The sequence below is a fragment of the Oxyura jamaicensis genome, chromosome 2, assembly GCF_011077185.1.
Source record: "Oxyura jamaicensis isolate SHBP4307 breed ruddy duck chromosome 2, BPBGC_Ojam_1.0, whole genome shotgun sequence".
Classification (NCBI taxonomy): domain Eukaryota; kingdom Metazoa; phylum Chordata; class Aves; order Anseriformes; family Anatidae; genus Oxyura; species Oxyura jamaicensis.
Window position 1 is genome coordinate 28,913,092 of NC_048894.1, and position 21,023 is coordinate 28,934,114.

Genomic DNA, 21,023 nt, shown 5'->3' on the forward strand with positions numbered 1-21,023 from the left:
TCATACAGATAATCTAAAAGGCAGAAACAGTAAATTCTGTCTTGTGAAATGTAATATAGAAATATGACATGAATTTGTCACAGGAATTAGCACAGCCCTTGACTTCTCTTGTCAAAATGCCTTGAGTTACACAGGAAACTCCAGGCAATTTTCAAATACCCTAGAGCACAACTGTATCCTTATATTACTTCTCCATTAATTGGAATCATTAGTGAAGACAAAGTCATCATATGCATTTAAAATCAGATTTTAAATAGTAAGAGTACACAATATCATCGTTTACTTTTAAAAAAAAAAATAGGCTTTACTTAAAACTTTATACAACACAAAACAGACTACCTACCTTTGCAAATGCACACAGTCCATTTACACAAAATGATGCATTATTTTAAGCTACATTGTTTATTTAGTAACCATTTTAATTTATTTTAATTCCAAATCAACTTTCTTACCATTCTTCAGTCAAGTGATGACAACTGAGTAACATTTTTTTTTGAGTTACTGTACCAGTGGCATATGGCTCACTACATACAGTGTACTGAACTAAATTTTACCAAGCTCCCATAATGTTGATCAAGGAAGGAATAACTACCAAATCTAGCTACATAATGCAGTTCCTTCTGATTATTTAGGACTTAATACATCATACACATAATGATGTTATCTGACATTCAGGGAAGGAAACACAATGCAACACAGATAACCAATACTTTCCATTCAGAAATGTGTTTGTGTGTGTAGATCCATGGCAGTCCAGTTGAGGGGCAGGGGGACCTAGAGCAAGGACTGGGTCCAGGAACAGATGGCTTGGGCCCAGCATGATGAAATCAAAGGAAGCCCATGGCTGCTGAGATCAATGGCACTACTGTTGTACATTTGAGGAAGGTTGCCAGGACAATTGCAGCTGGGAAGAGCTGAGAGGTAATGATGTGGCTTTTGACAGCCACCAGTGCCTTGGTCCTTGTTCAGCGTTGCCAGATGAAGCCTCTTGCTGCCACATTACCCCAGCCTGGATCAAGTGGCTTCCTCCAACTATGTCCATGGTCACACATGGATGGATGGATGGATGGAGCAGGCATGGATACTGCTCCAGCACCACTGAACAGACTAAACAATAATTTAAGAAGTACTGCGGACTTGTTGAACAAGCATGCCAAGTAGAAACGATCTTTGTCAAGTTATTCCTGAATTACATGCAGCAAAATATGCATTGGGGTGGTCTTTTTATCACATGACCAAACAATATCTGAATTGGACTAAAACACTCTGCACAAGGTGACAATTCACAAATTCATTACTAACACAAAGCTGCACACAAACTTGCTTTTCATCTTCACTTGAGTTTTGTGATGGTGAGGCATAGAATAAGGACGTATGAAATACACACATGCAACCCTTGTCAGCATAAGGATCACAAAACAATTTATCCTTGCTTATTTTGGTTTTAGTCACTCTAATTAGTGCACTACTCTCTTCAAACAGGAAAAGCTTCTTGCCTTAATGAAAACCCAGTATTTCTCAGCTGGCACCAGGTAACTTGCTAAACACCCAAAAAGGGCATCTACTGAACAGCATACAATAATTAAGTCATTCATTGATCCAGTGAGCACAAAGCAGGGCTGAATGTAATGCTTTACAGCCGATACCTTTAATCAACACTTAAAATGATAAGTTAGTTACTCTAAATTAAACAAAAATTGAGCTAACAGACTGACTGTTTTGTTCTATGTATTTAGTGTTTCCTTTGGAAGGCTTAATTTAAAATTACCTTGATTATATACATAATTACTATTATTTGGAAATATTATTGATGCAGGTGCCAGCAACATGAAACAAGCCATGCTAAAATATAAACCAGATCTCTGTACAGAAGTTACAGAAGCTTATCAGTCAGCATCACAAAACTGGTTACAAATTTCTGCCTTGGACTCTGGAAACCTTAACCATTCCAGTTCTGTTTATAAGGGTGTCTTCCACAAATAGCTCAATCCATACTCAGATCAGGTATCTGCAGAAATGTTAAACTATACTTACAGAAGATGGACACATCCTGTGACACTGGAAAACATAGCCAAGCTTTGCGTGTGGTATTTGTGCAGTATACTGATCATTAGTGCCTCTAGGTATTAATATGAAAGCAGAGATATTAACTTTGTAATCATTTTAAACCCAATAAAAATTGGGTTTAAAACCTTGAACAAAAAGTTTTGAGAATACAAATTGGCTCTAATGAATCCAATATTTGATTTATCAGTTTGGAGAAATATTCTTATGTCTTCTTTTAAATACAACAGTAAAAAAAAAAAAAAAAAAAAAATCTAAATACTTCCATCAACTTTGTCATGCTATGCAATACTTTCCTGTCCAATTAGAGAAAAAATTGTGAGTCTTCTGTTTTTATTAACTGCATGGTACAATTTGGAAACTTAAGTTTCTAAAAATCAAACTACTTGAAAAATTATTGGTCTCAAATCAGTCTTGTGCATGACAGAAAATATACAAATGCTTCAACATGACAATGCATCCCTTTTAAAAAGGATATTACATTGAGATTTTTGAAAGGTCAAAATTCCTGACTACTGTGAAGAAGTTGGATAGAATGGGGGAAAAAATCTATATTATGCATCTGTAACAATTAAGAGATTAATTTATCACAGAACAATCTTATGATTTAAGTCACAGTTAGAATCCCTCATGAAGTAAATCCACAATGTAAGATATCTAAGATTTCTCCAAGAGCTACCTTACTACTTGTGAACCCCAATTAGGACCAAATCCTACTGAATGCCACACTAGTTGGAGTATAGTGTTAGTGATTTTGAAGTCATTAGGAATATGAAAGATACAGAAAGTGTTATTTAAAGAATAAATATGAGTATTTAAGATCAAATTAAAAATAGCAAGAAATACTGAAACTTGGATTTTGATCCAAGTTGCAGATTTTTTTTTCATAACAGACTGAAAGAAAACTGCGATATAACTAACGCACTCCCACTCAATCTATTTAAACAGTAATGAAATAAAATACATGTTATTGTAGGGTAAAATTGATAATAATACAGCTTTAGCATGAGAACATTTTCTAGCAGGTACAGTGTCATCCACATTAGCTTTCAGAAATGTATGGCTGCGTCTCAGCGCCATAAGCCCAAGTAAGAAGCTGCCTCCCAACACTGGCAGCTTCGTGGCCACAGCCCCTCCAAGCACTTCCAGCTGCTTTGGCCAGGCAGGTCCTGCACAGCTTTTGCATTTTACACTATCTTTAAGGCTTTAGCAAAAACACAACTACCAAAATTTAAACCTGGGATGATTTGTATGAGCTGCCATTGTACCTATATACCACTGCAGAAAGGTCTTTGAAAGGTCTACATGCATTTAAATTTTCAAACTGTCAGCAATCTTTCTATTACAAATATCCACTGAAACAATCTTTGTGTAAAAGCTATAAATGTTTAATCTTAAGTTACAGCTGGATAATTCATTTTGCACTTTGATCTCACTCTTGTGGAATTAGGCATTTCCAGTGAATTACTACCTTCTTAATAAAAGTAAGCTTCAAACCATTTTAAGCCATCTCAGTTTCCACTGAAGTTTAGCTACATTCTATGAAATAAGCCAGACTGCAATAAAATAAAAGTCAAGACATATTATTACCTTTTTATGGTGAAAAACAGACTATAAGCAGGAACCTAATTATATAGTTTTAACTGAATGTAAGTATTTAATACTGCTAAAAGGATAAAATAATCTACCCATCTGGACGTCTGGACTATCTCCTGTAGAAAAACCCTCTGAGGTTTACTCCAATCTTTTGTGATTCATTTTAGAAACCCAGTTCATAGTGTGTAACTTACCATTAATGTTTAAGAGAAGTATCACTTTTGAGAAAAACTCTTTGATACATGATATACAGTCTCTCAAAGCCTATTTGACAGGGTGCTGAAAGAGATTAAAACTAGCACTAGTTTATACCACTGCTCCGATTATAGCCCATGAATGCAGAAAACTATATTTAGGAGCAAGCAGAAAATCTCAAGGCATAGAAAGGCTGTGTTCGCCACCCCAACCCCCAAGCAACACAACGACCAAAGCTTTGTTGCCTTATCAAGAGACAACTGAGACAGAAAGAATGAGACTAATCCTTTAGTTTCTCTTCAGCTTTTCATCTACTTGGAGAACAAGAGCCTCTTACTTTGCCCCTGTGCTGGCAGGAGAAGCAGTAAGTCGCACTCTCCAGATCTCCTGCTGGTCTCTGCCCTGGTCAGCATCTCCAACCTTCCTTCCACTTCAGCTCATGGGAAAAGGTGAGATGCTGCCTCTCTCCTCCAGGGGCCAGCCAGGGCTTTAGCCCACTGCAGAGGAAGGTTTTGCTTTCTGAATTTTGAAATGCAGAATGTGAAACCTTGACTTGAGGACACCTCTTCTAGCACTAAGGGATTTTTTTTATTATTTTTTTTTTCTCCCTACTAAACAGCCCATGCAATTCCCTGGTTTTAGAAAACATTTCAGCATTTCAGGAACCATATTTGGGTAGAGTGGGCAATAATAGTTTTCCTACCAGTGGCCTATTAAAGGGCCATTATGGCAGATAGCTAATAATATAAGGAGTAGAGAATATGTAAACTCAGGCCCAAATTACAGCAATGTGAGTATCTTTGCAACCTGTGACACACTCCTACATCTCTCTGATATCCTGTGTTGTCAGAAACTCATACGGAAAATGGCACAGTCATCCTCCAGAACTCCAAAGGTGACTAAATGCCCTGTGCATCTGCAGAAATCTCAATACTTCTCAACATTACTTCAGTCATGCTTCACACATTAAAAAAGGTTCAGAGCAACACATGTGCGATCACTTCTGCCAATGTGGAGTATGGCAGAGTGACTACAGATGTGGTGCAAGGACATACTAACAAAACTGCACAGATACACACAGAAACTCAGCTCTAAAGCTTACACTATATTTGGCTAATATTTCCAGCTCTACTACATATGCTTAAATAAGAAATACTGGTTAGGAAATAACACTTTTCTATCTAAGACATAAAATAGGCTCATGTACTTTGCTCACTGTACTTTATATCATGTATGTTGAGATAAATTCTCAACAATAAAAACTCAATAAATTAAATAAATGTTATACTATTATTTATGTTCTGATTGAAATGTTCCACAACATATTTCTGCTTCTATTTTAACAGTAACAAATATAGAAAAATAAAATTTAGTCTCACTCTGTGATAAATGTAAATTACGACCAGGAGCTGGGTAAGCATTCTATCAACCATTCTCTTAGACTATAAATTAACAACATCCTTTCATTACTATCATTGCTCTAATAAGGATTTTAGTCTTATATTTGCTTGGGCAATTGGTCAGCTAACCATCTAGCTATTTGCACAATGAAATGTGCATTTTTCAAAAACAGTTAGGTTTAGAGGGTAAAACAAGAGAAACGCTATGTATTAGATTATATCTAACAAGGTCTAAGAGCACTTTGCTTCAATTGGACATGGTTTATTGCTTCTATCTTGTAAAAACCCACTCCACTGCTACAGCATAGATTGTAGTGGATTTTAATAAAGTCCAGTGAGTAACACCCAACAGCAGTCTCGCTGTAATCCATTAGTCATCTGAAACAAGAATATAACCAAAACCAGTATTCATCATTAGATACCATATACATATTGATAAGTATACGCCTTAACTACATTTAAGGCACTGAAGAAGCCCCAGGACTTTCTATGATTAAAAACAGTTCAGGAAAGCTTTTGTGCAATATGATATTTTTCACTTACATACTAAGAAAACATAAAACTGGGGGGGGGGGGGGGGGGGGGGGGGGAGTAGACAGCAGTAGAGCAAGTATTAAAAAATTACACATGATATTATGATATTACAAAAAATTATTAATTCAATGCTGCTAGCACCACACTCAACAATTGCCCAATTTTACATCAGTAAGTTTAACAAAATATTACTCTTATTGTGCTGAAACATGCTATAATTTCAACTGATGTGCTTACGTACTCTTAAAATAAAAATAAAAAGCATCAATTTAGAAAAAAAATATACAGTCTCTTCCCTCCTGTAGTCAGCTGCCTTCTAATGACAACTTTTGTTCCAGATCTTCAAAGTCAAGCAGGAGTTTTTCTGGGACAGCATGCCCTAATTAAATTCATTTGCTGTGGCCCATTTTTAAAGATTCAAATTAAACATTTTTGGTAGTTGAATGACAGTTTCTAAACTTATTTATTATGCAAAAAAAAATGATTCTCCACAGACAGAAAATGGAATTTCAGAAAAAAAAGAAAAAAAAAAAAAAAACAATTCAGCAGTGTTTGTCAGTGTATTGATAAACACTAAAATGTAATTTATATTTCCCAATTTCAGCTATATATCAAAATTATGTTGCTCTTGAAGAAGAGTAGAGAAAAATATCCCAATTTAAAATGAGGACTTGTAGGACAAAATTTTTCCTTTAAAAATGTACCAAGCTGAATTCCAGTCACACTCATTCAGGAGTGAGCATATCCTATAGTAAACAAAGCACTAAGCTTTAGAATATCACAATCTGGATAAAACTTTGAACATATTTTTTCTGGTTTGTGACCTGTGGGGAAAACATAGTGTGGTTTACTGGCTGACAGTGATAGAGGAGGATTTAGGAGTCTTGGAAAGTCTTTAGAACTTTTCGGAAGTCTTGGACAGAATTTAGCTTGTGTTCAGTACTCCTCACGAAATTCTCAGTACTGGTACATATCTTTCTTTTGTTTTATTTACAAAACTTCTTACTTCTTTACCGCTCATCACCATTCATTACTTTGGCATGGACAAACCAAGCAAAGCCTGCAAAATTTGTTGTTGCAGGCACCAAGGTCAGTGAAGAAGGAGGGGGAGAGGTGCTCCAGGCGCCAGAGCAGAAGTCCCCTGCCGCCTGTGGTGAGGACCATGGTGAAGCAGGCTGTCCCCCTGAAGCCCATGGAGTACTACGGTGGAGCAGGGTTCCACACTGCAGCCCGTGGAGGAGACCATGGTGGAGCAGGTGGACCTGCACCGACAGAGACTGCGGCCTGTGGAAGACCCCTGCCGGAGCAGATTCCGGGCCGTTCCTGTAGCCCATGGAGAGGAGACCACACAGGAGCAGGTGACCTGCCAGGAGCTGCTGCCCGTGGGGGATCCAGGTTGGAGCAGTTTGCTCCTGAGGGATGGACCCTGTGGTACAGACCCATATCTGGAGCAGTTCTTGAAGAGCTGCTGCCTGTGGGAAGCCCACGCTGGATCAGTTCAGCAAGGACTGCATCCTGTGGGAGGGACCCCACAGCACAGGGGATGAGAGTGATTGAGAAGGAGCAGCAGAGAAGAAGCGCTATAGACTGACCATAACCCCCATTCCCCTCCTCAGGGGGAGGAGGTGGAAGAGGGTGGATGGGGGGGAAGGTCCTTTGGTTTCTTTCCTTTGTTTCTCACTTCTCCAGCTTATTAGTAATAGGTAATAAATCTTACTAAATCCCTGTGCTGTCTGTTTTGCCCATCACAATGATTACTGTGCGATCTCCCTGTCCTTATCTCAACCCTTGAGCCCTTTTCATCGTATTTTCTCCCGCTCCTCTTTGAGGAGGGGGAGTGAGAGAGCGGTTGTGGTGGAGCTCAGCTGCCCACCCAAGTAAAACCACCAAATTGCCTTAAAGGAGAAGTTTAATAAAATTTACTCTTGATAAGATATACGTTTTTTCACCAAGTAATTGGACTAATTTTATAACTGTTTTTTCTTACTATGATTTGACCCAGGAAAGAAAACACTAAAATATGTTTTCTGTAAGATTAGACTGGACTCGCACTAACTGTATTGATGTTGAGTTATAGTATCAGATTTCAGTTTTCCTGAGAAAAAAACTATACTGCCATCCTATCTGAGGATATATAGGATATATAGTATATAGTGAGCAAGAACGCAAAATAATCTTAAATAGTTCCAACAATCTTAACTATCCTCAATTTTGTCAATAATATAATGAGAATATCCAAAAGATTTTGAACAGAGCACACAGAAACTGTAACAAATCACCCCTTTTATTCACCTCCACTAAGATGAGCTAATCTATTTTCTAAATGAAACATTTGTATTGCTGTGACATTTCTCAGCAATGAGAATCACTTCTGTGATCATGCTGATTTAAGGGTTGTGAGCTGTCTGCTTTAATCAACTCAGAATGAATTTGTAGAGCAGATTCTGCAATAATTCAATGTTATGCTGCTTCAATATTCCAGTTTCTACCAGAACTCAATTTATTAAAACAGTTAGACTCAAGAAAAAGATAAATTAAATCATAGATGAATTTACACTTAATAATGTAAATTAAATACAGTTTTTAGGGTCATGCTTCATTAGACAAAATAAACAGTAATTGTTAAGGCTATGGCTGAAACTATCCTGGCTAGTTTGATCATGAAAGCACTTTTCAGGAACTCATATGCTACAGTGATACTCTTGTAAGTGTATTGAAAGGAACATCTAAGTTATCAAGCAATGAATTCAGAGTTAAAAACTTGGTGTCCTTTGATGTTATTTCCAAGGTAAAAGACAGAAATGTTCAAAAGCTATTTCTCCTGTATTCTAAGAAATTAGAACGGCATATTAGTGTTTTGCAGTGACAATGTCATTCTATTTGTTCAAAATATAAAATAGGTTATTAAATAGCAATTACTTGAAGTAATATTTTATGCCTTCAGATCCAGAAAACATGTAGTGTTCTTCACAAAGACATATAAAGACCAGATTCCAGAACAGAGAACTTGGATTCTAGGAGGAGACTAAGGGCTATCTGCCTGTTGGCAGCAATTAGCACATATGTTGAAAGCACAAAGAAGACCAATAGAGAGCTCAGACAAGTAAATTATCTCATACCAAATCTAGACAAAGGCATTAGATCCCATGGAGATAGATACCTGTAGATGGTGTTTTTTTCTTTTTTCTTTTTTTTTTTTTTTTTTTTTTTTTTTTATTGATTCCTATATTTGCTTAATCCCCACCAAATATTAAGACTGATCATATCACTAAAGATAACTTTAAGGGTGAAGCAAGGTCTGTATCTTTATCAGGGTCAGTGAAATTATCATATATTAGACCCATTGGGTTAATATATGGTGGCTCTCCAAATGCTAAGAGTTTATTTGCTCCTTACTTCCCATTGGAAGACAATATTTCATACAACATCAAAACCACTCACAATAGGGGCAAGAGAGTCAGAGGCCTGAGATCTTAAGATTCAAAACATTGACCACAGCAGCCTAATTCCTAAAAGATCCTGTCTTCATAATGGTACACACTGTGTACAGAATAACTGAGAGAAATGCTAACAGATTTATTTTTGAGATAAACTGTTTTCAAAACATTTTAGTTTCACTTGCTCTTTTCTTATCAGCACAGCATGACTGAGTGCAACTAATGCTCTGTGACAGATTTTGCCTGTTGTAAATTACTCCCAGGAAGAGAGACTTCATGGCATATTTCTCCTTATGGCAATCTTAAAGCAAATTAAATTGATTTTATCCTGAAAAAACACCCCCAGCACAGCACTGCTGATGGGTCCCTCAGAGGGACACGGTCCATGCCAGCAGACTGAGATGCGAGGTACAGTGCTGAAGGTCAAGACAAGAGGCCAGGAGGGAGCCGACTGCACACACACCAAGGCCTGGGGTATACAGGCTGCCAATTAAATGGAAGCAAGATCCCACCTCAGGTAGCTGCAGGGCCAAAAAACAATGTTAAAATCAAAAGGTACAATGAAGAACAACCAAGAAAGTGAAGCATTTTTCACAGCAGAGGTGTTGGATCTTAAGGCTGAAGAGGGAACAGCAACTCAACACTGGCTTCTGCAAGATGCTAAGAACGGGCTGACTTGGCAAACTTTCTACAGAGTACTTAACTGGAAGTCAGATGATCATATGAGATGATAAAATGCCTGAAGAGGATTGAAGTTTAGCATTTCTTACCCTGCTTTGTATTCAAGCCAGAGGGAAACCTGTAGCAAGAACAGCCTACTGATGGAAAATAGCTCAGGTCTCCCCTGGAGTTTAATAAGTGCTCATCACTTTCTGTACAACTTCTGGTCGGCTGAAAGCAGAGGCAGGATGTTAATCTCATTCACAAAGGGCCACACGGGATCTTTAAGGATATGCCACATTATACCTCCAAGCAACGTGTTCATTTTTACAAGTCCAAACCAAACTAGAGTACAGAGAAATTCAAACCCATTTCAGTGGAGTTAGTATACAACACAGGAAAACCACCATCTCTCACAGAAAACTGTCCAACCACGGAATAAACTGTTCTTTTATTCTTTTTTTAATCTTGGGAATTAAAATGTCAGAACCTCCCTTCTCCTACAGCCACAGTTCAATGCGATTTAATACTAAATTATTAATCATAGTTTTATTTTCAAGTTCTCTCTCACATGACAAACAATAAAAGGCTCCTTCATTTCTCCACCTTAATTATTTTAATTATTTCTAACGTTACTAAGTAAAAAGCATTTACACAAACAGGATTCCAGGACTAAAAGAGAAACAAAAGCTCACATGAATTTTTCTCCTTTTCCCAGTAATTGTGCATTTAGACATGGAGCTACGGAGAAAACAGCATTCACGAGGAGGACAGTGAAACATTTCTGGCTCAGTCTTAGTTCCTTCTGAGGCCAACAGAAGAATTTCCACCATCCTCATCCCCTCAGGCTTTTGACTTTCACATCGCCTATAAAAGAAGTGTTTAATCCTGTGCAGCCCTGACAAAAACCAATTAGCAGACAAAAAAACAAGATGCCCAAGTCTTTATTGCTGGTAGGCAAGATTAAATCAAACAAAGATTATATGAATGTGTATTCTTACTGTTAGTAAAAATCTTCAGACTGTCTTGCCATCATTGTTTGTATTGGAATTCATTAGGAGAAAAAGCACCTACATCAAGTAAATCAGACTATTTAAGGAAACATGCAAACATTTGGTTCTTCTCCTAACAAGAAGCAACTTTTCTCAGTATGAAAACAAAGCACAATTACTTAAATGAGCCCAACCAATGCTTTCCAGTTTATTATTTTTAAAATCAAACACAGATGTACTCTAGTTCAATGTTACTTATAATCAGTATTACGCAGGAGGCCACAGTAAATAAATACTGGGTATTAACCAAGCATATCTTTAAAAAAACAAAAAAAAAATAACAATAAATAATAATAATAATAATAATAATAAAGCACCTGAAACCTTTTCCTCATCTGCAACAGCTTCCTGCTGGAAGCACTGCAGTGCAGGGTTGAGCAATGCTGGCGCAATCCCACATGCCCTTCTTCAGCACTGACTACACTATTAAACTAACATCCAGATTTCAAACACATTTTAAAAACTCTTCTAGCTTACTTAAATAGAGACCATTGTTATCCTTTTATTTTATTTATTCTGTTAATGTACCCTCTCAGCTGAAAAAAAATTGCTTCAATCCTTCCTGCTTTGTTTCCAAAGTCCAGTATTTCTTAATTCTGTTGTTCAGACACAGCTAAACCCTTTCCTGAAGTTTACTTAGCACACAGAGGCTCTTTGTTGCACTTAACCACTAGGAAAACAAAACAAAACAAAACAAAACAAAACAAAACAAAACAGGAATGTCCTTACCCATCATGGGCTAAGGGCAGTATTTTCATAATGCTTCTGAATTCATGGTTTGGAAGGACACCAAAAGACACATATACCAATGGTGGTACCACCATTGGAAACACTGATACAATCCTCTGAATGTTTGAATGCATGAGAAATAGCAGTGTTAATATGGCATACAGGCAATAAATCAGATCTCTCAAGAGTATGTATCTGCTAGACAAAATGCTTCAATCACAGCACTTGATAGCATAAAATTTTTACCTGGGTCTAATGTTCACCCTCACTGAAAGCCCATGCAAAGCACTCTGTTGTCAGTGAGTCCCTCCTGCTTTGCTACATAAAAACAGGACATGAATGACAGAAAGTTTCCTCTGCCCCCAGCTAAGGGGGGCACTTGAATTCCTGTGGATCATGCCAACACTCTCACTGAACCACTGGCTTATGAATGAAAAGCTTTAGTGGCACTGTTTGCATCTGTGATGAATACCCACATACAGGTGCTGCTTCTCAGCCTGCAATTCTCATATCACAGAGAGTTGTTTCAAGAAAAAGAATACATTTAGTATTTTTTTGAATAAATCTTCTCAAAATACAACAGCACGTTCAGAAGGAGAAACCAGAGCCAGGTCCAAAGACAAAGGTATGAATTTTACTCAGCTATGCAGACTGGGTTTCTATTGCACCTTTCTTTTCAGAACTTTTGTCACAACAACTTTTTCCAAAAATTTACAGAATTATAGTTCATAAGGAATGATTGTCACATCCTGCTGAAGCAAAGAGTAAAATTGCGGGGTTAGAATTTAAACTCTGTAAAAGTACATATATTCCAGGACCCCCAAAATCCCTGCCTCCAGGTGAAGCTGCACTGCAGATTTTGTTCAGGAGAATATGGGACTATCTAAAATTATGTTTGACGCCAGCCGCTATTTTGAAGCATCTCAGTATAAACTTCAGATTCTGTGACACCTGAATGAACTCTCATACAATGCTGCCATAATTTTAACAGGAAGAAGAATGGCTACAAAATTAAATCAGATCTCAAAAATCTGATTAAATCTGATTTAAAAACAAACAAGCAAACAAACAACAACAAAAAACAACATAGTTTAAGGATTAACCAGGATATATAAAAGCTAGTAATGAGGCTAAGATCAAATATGTCCATGCTGTTATATTAATGCTAAAAACAAAAATCGGACTATGTGAATTCATATATGTCTCTGTGATTGTGTGCATGTGGATATACACGCCTATGTATGAAATGGTAATTTATTCATGTAAAGTAAATAGAATATTAATAGATCTCTATTACATATATGTAATGGTAGTAGAAAGAGTATGACAGAGGATATAAATGACACTGGAATGAGAGGACGGGATACATCTGTAAAGGAACTATATTCATGAAAACACTATATAGAATATATAAGTATATATATTATACAAACACATAATATTTATGTTCTATAAATGTACATAACATATTCTACCTGCAAATAGATACATTTAGATATATACCTTTACTCACAAGTGAAGGAAAGTTAACTATTCAAAAATATGTAAATATGTTAGAACTTCTATTCACTTAATTGAGAATAGTGTGGTATTTGGGCTATGTTTATTATCACCAATCTCTGAAAAAAAAAAAAAAAAAAAAAAAGAGGGCGAGGGAGAGATACGAGAAAGTCAGAAAAATAGAAAAATACAACAGTTATAGTGTCTTCCTACTGTAGTCACTCCCCATAATCAGATTGGATAAAAGTGGAGTACCAGTTAAAAACACAAAAGATAAGGAAAACAACACTTCATTCAGTGCTCAGTATTGCATGAGATCTCATTCAAACCCACTGTTACTGAAGGACCATTCTGTAATAACACTGTAATTCAAAATAATCACAAAAGATGAACAAATCTACCACAGTTAAGAACTAGAGTAATCATCACCTTGCTAAGACTGACCTATACCACTTCTAACAACTTCAAATAGGAGACCTATATACAAAGTCTAAAAAACATTAGTCAGTTTAAAAGACAACAGTGGTGTATCTAAAGACAATTAATCAGAGCCATACAGCACTGGTGTATCATCTATCAAATTAATTAATCAAAAGAGATTAACAGAACCAAAAAAGTCAGTGTTACAAAGAAAACAAAAGGACATCCCAATCTTGGCAAGTGCAAAACCTGGCAAATGCAAAAATAATCAGCAAGTTTAAACTACAGGAAGAGGGGCCAAAACAACTTTGGACAACCTTTTAAAACAGAGACTAATAATAACCATAATAAACATTTTTCCCCCAACCAATCATAAAAAATAATAATAATAAAAAATAGCTAGAAAGTATTGTTGGACAAAAAAAAAAAAAAAAAAAAAAAAGGACAAAAAAAGAAATACTGAAGTAAAATAAAGCTATAGCAAAAATAAATAAATAAAAATGATATGAGTCCTCTGTAATGGCAAACAGCTCAGAGATTTCACTCAAGAGATGGGTTGCTTGTTTTCCCCTTTTGCTTTGTACAATGAGCTTGAGAAACTTTACAAACTAAAGGGTCAGCAAAAAAGGTTTCAGAACAAGTTAAGAAAGTGGATAGCAACAAATAATCAGGACCAGAATGTATTAATCCAAGAGCTCTGAAGGACCAAATATGAAAATATTTATTTCTGAAATCAGACTGTATCACTGGAATGGAAGATGGCAAATGTGATGACAATTAAAAAAAAAAAAAAAAAAAAAAAGATCCCAGAGAGTACACAGGGAACATGCTCTTAAGTCCACTTTCTGAAATGGGCAAATTGGTTGAAAATATAATGAAGAATGGAATTATCCTACGTATGAATATAGACATTATACTGAAGTAACATCAGTATGAATTCTGTAGAGAAAAATCAGAATAAGCATTTACTAGAGTTCTTTAAAGAACTTGAGAATTGGTAATGCTGTTACCACAGTGATATTGAATTTCCAGAAATCTTTCTGACCATTCCTCATAAAAGTCTCTTAAATAAATTACTTTGCTGGATTATTTTAGGTGTGCGTATTCATAATTGGTAGATCATAATTAGTAGACAGGTATTAACATCTGATTGAGAGACAGGAAACAAAAAGCTAAAGTTAAAAAAAGGATCATTTTCACAATGATGCAAGGTTATTGGCATTGTTCCAGAAGAATCTTTAGTGTTCAACAAAAACTTTCTGGAAGATGGATGAAGCAATAATGATAATAATTCAGAATGCTCAAGGTTGCAGAAGGATCTCAAGACAACAAATATGGATGCTTGTGGTAGCATTTTTTTATGACTTAAAGCATAAGTCATTAAACATGATGCTCGGGCAAAAATCTAGACTTTCAAAATACCAAACTGCTGACTACCAGAAGTTGATAGTAACCTCTAAGCAAAACATCGCTATGTGCTACCTCTGTTTCTTATAATCTTTCCTAAGAATCAATTATTTATCAATGTTGAAAAGTTTCTGAAAACTTTCATCTGTTTCAATAGAAATACTAATGTAATTTCATTTCTATTCCCCATCAGTATTAAACATCTAACATATTAAAAACTCCTTTACACCAACAACATTTTATTTGCAATGTATCAAGAACTGCAAAAAATATGTGTCCAATAACTGATTTAGAGGTTGCTAACATAGTTTTTGAACTAGTAAAGGAAAATAAAATAGTCCCCCTTTTCTGGCTAGTGCCATATTATTTTTTATACTATAAGAAAAAAAATAGAAAAGATACACTAAAAAACTCCTGAAGTCTTAAACGCAGGGATATGAATTCCTGCAGAAGCATTAGCACTATCCAACATCACAACTGAGCTCCTTACTTTAAAGCATGCGATGAACTTTTCTATCTTCTAAACGACGAGGAAAGTTTTCTAACTGCAATGAAGCCATCAAAAAAAATCCCCTGAATTATATGGTATGTGGTATTTATCAGGACCTGATCATACTGCATATTTTTGGATAAACCAAACTGCAGTCTAACTCCTTCTACTCTTTTACATCCTTCAGTGTCCAAGTCCAAACGTAAATATGGAAGTATATAAGCTGATACACTTAGTTAGAAGAACTAATGACAGCATGCAAGTAGAAGAATATGTTTTACATATTGAAGACTGGCAAATTATTCACTTACTGTAGACTTGCCATACATTATTTTCTACTGGAGAACTGTTCTTCAGAAATTACGTTACATAGGTAACAAATGACTATTAGCTTAAAAACAGTCTTTTAAATAATTTCCTAACAGACATATTTCTGAATTATTAATTTCTTTTGGAAGCCTATTAAGATATAAAGTTCTATGTCAAGACTAGTTAAATAAATGTTTTAGCTGTGACCTTAAGTCAAATTTGTTCCAAACAGCTGATAAAGTCTGAAAACAGAAACTCAATTTTTCTTTGTACTGCAACCCAGACTAAGGGAAGGAATTTTCTACTCATTATCATACTTTCCGTTTATATCTCTGAGAGAAAATGTCTCCTTTGTTCATGAGAAACAAGCAAAAAAGATGACAAAAGTTCATTTCTAAAAGGCATCACAAAGCAATTTTATCCAAAGCCATTCTTCCTATACTAGTTGCACTGAACGGCAATTGGCTGCCAGGCTTAAAATGTGGTTCAGAGTATAAAGTGACATTACATTATGCAACTGCTTATAGGGCTAACTACAAGACTATATATAGCAAAGATTAGATTTAAAAAAAAAAAAAAAAAAAAAAAAAAGTTAAGCAACAGAAGGATTCTAATTACTTGATCTGAATAACTTGAATCTACTTTTACATCATTAAATAAGTGTTGTTAGTCTCCATTGTCTGCACTTTTTATTTAGCAAAAAGTAGAATAAACAGTAATAGAAAATGGCCTTTGTTTCATCTGTAGCATTTCTATGACAAGTTGTGCCTTGAGTGTACACTCATTCAGATGGGAGCCACTGCATTCAAGGCCAAGATGGATGTGGCTCTGGGCAGTCTGCTCTAGTGGTTGGCAACCCTGCCCAGAGCAGGGGGGTTGAAACTAGATGATCTTTAAGGTCCTTTTTAACCCAGGCCATTCTATGATTCAGACGGGAGGCATTTAATTCCAGTGTCCCACAATTAATCCTTCTCTTCTACTAATATAAATTCATAATGTAAATTTATTTGTAGCAGAACTATGTATAATATTTTTCTCTTTTTGCCAAATAAGGTTGCTTCTAATGATTTTGCAAGTTGACCAAGCATCTGGATCACCAAAATTGCTACTTGCATGTCAAAGAACTATGAAGTTCTGTTCAAGTCATGACCAGCTTCTTTCCTAAATCAGAACACACAAAAAAGTGATAACCCCAAATGTTCCTAAAAACTTTGGTGGAGCAGAGGAACCTTCATCACAAAAACAGTAAACATTTCTAAGACAAACAAAGCTACATTTGTTGTAGACCAAAAATCACAAATCATTGGAAGAGGTTCTCCTAGAAAGTAGTGCAATTTAATGGATTAGAAATGGTCTAAAGAGTACATAAAAGTCATCCAAGAAGACCCACACTAATGAAAGTCTTTCCACCATCTTTGGAGTTGGTGGATCAGATCATGCCCACAGTTTCTGTGCTCTGGATGCTTTCTATGCTCATTTTTCTCATTTATGTGGACCTTGTACATGCTCACAGAAAATTTGTTAAGTCTGACAAGATCAATGTGTAAAATATCAAATTACAACAAAATACTAGTGTCAGTGCCAAAAATCTCAAGTATCACTCATCTTCAACCATTACAGATTCTGCTGTATGGCAAAGACTGAGGATATGCCATCCTTTTACGCAGTAAAGTTTGGGAAGACAAAAGCTGTTCAGGCTTACTAGAGGATCATGAAAGGCCTGGAGAAGGTCAGACAGAAAAAAAAAAAAAAAAAAAAAAAAAAAAAAAAAACACTTTATAACAATGTATTTGTGATAGATATAATAACCTACTGCTTTAAAAAGCAAAATAGTATTTTACTTCAACAACACTAAATTCCATTACTAAAAAGCAACAAAACCTTTAAAACTATAAGAAACTAATTTTTAGACATACATGATCTTTTTAGAGACATACCTAGATGCAATTTGAGCAACCTGTGTTCTTACACAAACATAAATGAGAATTAACTTCATTTAGTGAATACGATTAATGAATAAATAAAATGCATACTTAATACATGAAATTTTGAGTGGGAATAAACCAGTGACCACACAACATTTCTATACACAGAAAAAAAAGTTTAAAGAGCTTGATTTTTGTCAGCCCAGTTTCTGAAGTCCTAGTTCAAAAATGTAGGTCAACTTTCATACTGATTCCAAAGCTTCTCAAAGTCAGCTTGCAGTGAAAAGCTGACCCATTTTGAACAGAACCATCAACAATTAAAAGAAAATATATGAAAAATTGGGTGGCTGCATCAATTTTGATAATATCTTTTCTCATTAAAGGACTCACATATGAAGTACATTTTCATAGGAATTCCATTCTCTTAAGGAGAAGTTGCTGTGATAAACTCATATGCATCTCAAGGCTGATTAGGCATCTCAAAATAGATCAGGTCTTTCTCTGTTTTATTAATAATTTATTTTAATTAATAATTCCTACAGTGAGCAAGTGCTAATATCAAGGTTGAGCACAATGGAGAATGACTACTTTTTCTGACCTTTATGCACTACCATAAATAACAAAACACCAAAACCCAGAAAATATAATCTTCCTTGCATCTTGTCTAAGTAATCTTCTGAAACTGTCTTTTTTTCCCATTTTTGCTTGGATTTCACTTCCACTCCAGAAATATTACTGTTATACAGCTTCATTCTTTCGGGAAAGTTAAAGGATGACAACTCTAAATCAGTTCTATAATCTTCCTTTTTAAAAAGAAAAGCATTTGAAACAGAATAATGGGAAGCATTAGATACGGTTTTGGACAAATTTCTTCTAGTTAGTAAAACTGCCAATCTCAGGGGATACTTAATTGGAAAATAATCATTTGCAAATTTCATCCAAAACATTTCAGCAGGAAGAATATTTCTACACTAAAAGTCGTATTTTCTGAGGCATTTTCAAGAATAGGTTAATTCTGACATTTAAACAATTTTATTATGAAAAACAGTTGTCAGATTTGTTTTCCCCTCATCCTTCCTTAAATCAAAAGTAACTGTATTGGATTTGCTGCTTTCAGTATAGCAAAAGAAGGCATTAGTCCTCTCTCTAAAAATTCCTGCTAATACATTTCAAAGTGTTATTTCAGGTACAAAAATTACAGTTTCTTAATACACACACTGCAGTTTTTCTTTGAGTATAATTTACGAAAATTCAGAAAAAGTCCTCTAATAAGAACAGCTGCTCTGGTAAATGGACTTTCCTAGCCTGAGAATTTCTAGCTATAACCTTTGCACTTTGCTCTCACAGAATACAAACTAATACTGTACCTGGGATATAACTCTTTATTAATAGCTAAATATCTCTTAGTGGAGCAGCTCTTAAGATCCTTTTTAATATCAACAGGTTGCATTTTCATATTAAGCTATCATTTTCAAGGACAAGACCTCAAGTCCCTCAAATTGATGGGGTAATACAGATGCATATTCAAAACTTCCCTTTGCAGTCAGATATATCATTAAGATTATATATAATTGTGAAATGTGTTTATTTGATTCATGTCAGTATAGAACAATGCTAGGGCTGCATGATGAAATATAAGCTCCTATTTAAGAAAAACAGAGTGATTAGTGTACATAGTTCTTGTATCATGCAAAGGAACGATCCAGCAATTTGTGTAAATAGAGGGTTTGAAGGGCGAACATTGGGACTCTAGTCTGGGAGAGGACCAAGGAGTTTTTTTTTAGGAAACTGCAGACTTTTGCATGGGACGCTGCGCAAGCCTCTGATAACCAGCAAAGAGATCCACCAAATAAGGAGAAAGGGAGAGTTGAAGGACGACCGAAGGACAAAGCCTGGGAGGAAGACTATGAGCCTTCAGCACAAGAGACCCCCAGAAAGACCACCAGAGACTGATACGCATGCGTCCAGAGAGGGTTTGGATTCCAAGAACTAATTATAATAACCCTGCCTTTTCTAGGAATAGTGATGAATATGTATTAGTCTAGGAACATAAAAATCAGACACCTGATGTAACAGGTGTGCGTCCTGGTAGAGCAGAGACTCCCGGTGCCCCCAGCGCTGTTTGCTTGCCTCTATTCGCTTAATAAATCACAAAAATCCTATTTGGGACTTAATCATTTATCACATAATCTTATATTATTTACATATTATATACATTTATAAATATAAATGCATAACCTATCAACATAACTATAATTGTGAGACATATAAGGCTAGATGATAGATCAAATCATCTGACATCAATGGAATTATATCAATTACTTGTGGAGAACATTATTTGAAGCTCTCTGAAGTTGTACCAGAAGATGACTTTTGTGCAGAAGATAAATAATACAGCTTTCATTTATCTTAACATGTTCTGAAAATCTGAGGTGGAAATAAAATTTCTTCTACAATAGAATCTTTGAAAAAAAAAAAAAAAAAAAACTTTTTGAACTATTTTACTTTATACAGAATATGCATCTCAATAAAGTCAGATTTTCAGAAAGAATTACTTTGGTTGAAAAGACCTTCAAAATTTCCAGCCTGTTATTTTTAGATATGGTACCCATGCCAGAGAACTTATATAAGGAAAATATATATATATATATATATTCTATTTGAATATTTCTTATTTTGCAAGCAGCACTAGTTCACCTTCAGTGAAATCGATTATGCTCACCATGCAATATTTGAAGGGTACATTGTATTGTAATTTACCTCTTTCGCTTCTTTAAGCATGCACTTCTCAAACTGTGCAGATTCAATTTGACCAGAACATCTAAGACAGCCAAGACAGAAAACAATTTACCATTTACAAAAAAATACGTCTATACAAAGATAGACTAACCTTTTCCTCAACAACAACATTCCTTCTCTGCTGAAGCAAAAGGGAACTTTAATACTGGCTACAAGAAGGTTGGATATCAACCCTTAAACTAAGAAAAGATGTAAGGAGTTCAACTGATTACTTATTTAGGTAACTAACCTTTTAACAGGTTGTCCACTTGTTTTTAGACACTACAATTAATTTAAAGTTTCTTTTTCCATAATTACTCTATATGCCTTACACAACCTAATATATGCATATCTTCTGTATTGCATCCTATTTCCAAGTGTAACGACTCTCAAAATCCAAGATTGATTTTGGCTTTACCCTGATCAATACTAATCTCCAAGATATATTAGACTTTACATTGACCTAAACAAAAAAGTCATTACATGTATATTAGTCAATCTCCAAAACATTTATTAAATTAACTTCT

The 21,023-nt window shown here is 35.4% G+C and overlaps 1 protein-coding gene across 6 annotated transcripts in view; it reads right to left on the reverse strand.

Annotated features, from left to right (window-relative positions):
• Positions 1-20,458, reverse strand: part of THSD7A (thrombospondin type 1 domain containing 7A) — a 271,309-nt gene extending 250,851 nt beyond the window's left edge. For all 6 annotated transcript variants that reach the window (XM_035319518.1, XM_035319521.1, XM_035319519.1 and 3 more), the window contains exon 1: positions 20,441-20,458. The gene's annotated coding sequence lies outside the window, so the exon portion shown is untranslated. The remainder of the gene's footprint in view (positions 1-20,440) is intronic.
• Positions 20,459-21,023: the final 565 nt, after the last annotated feature.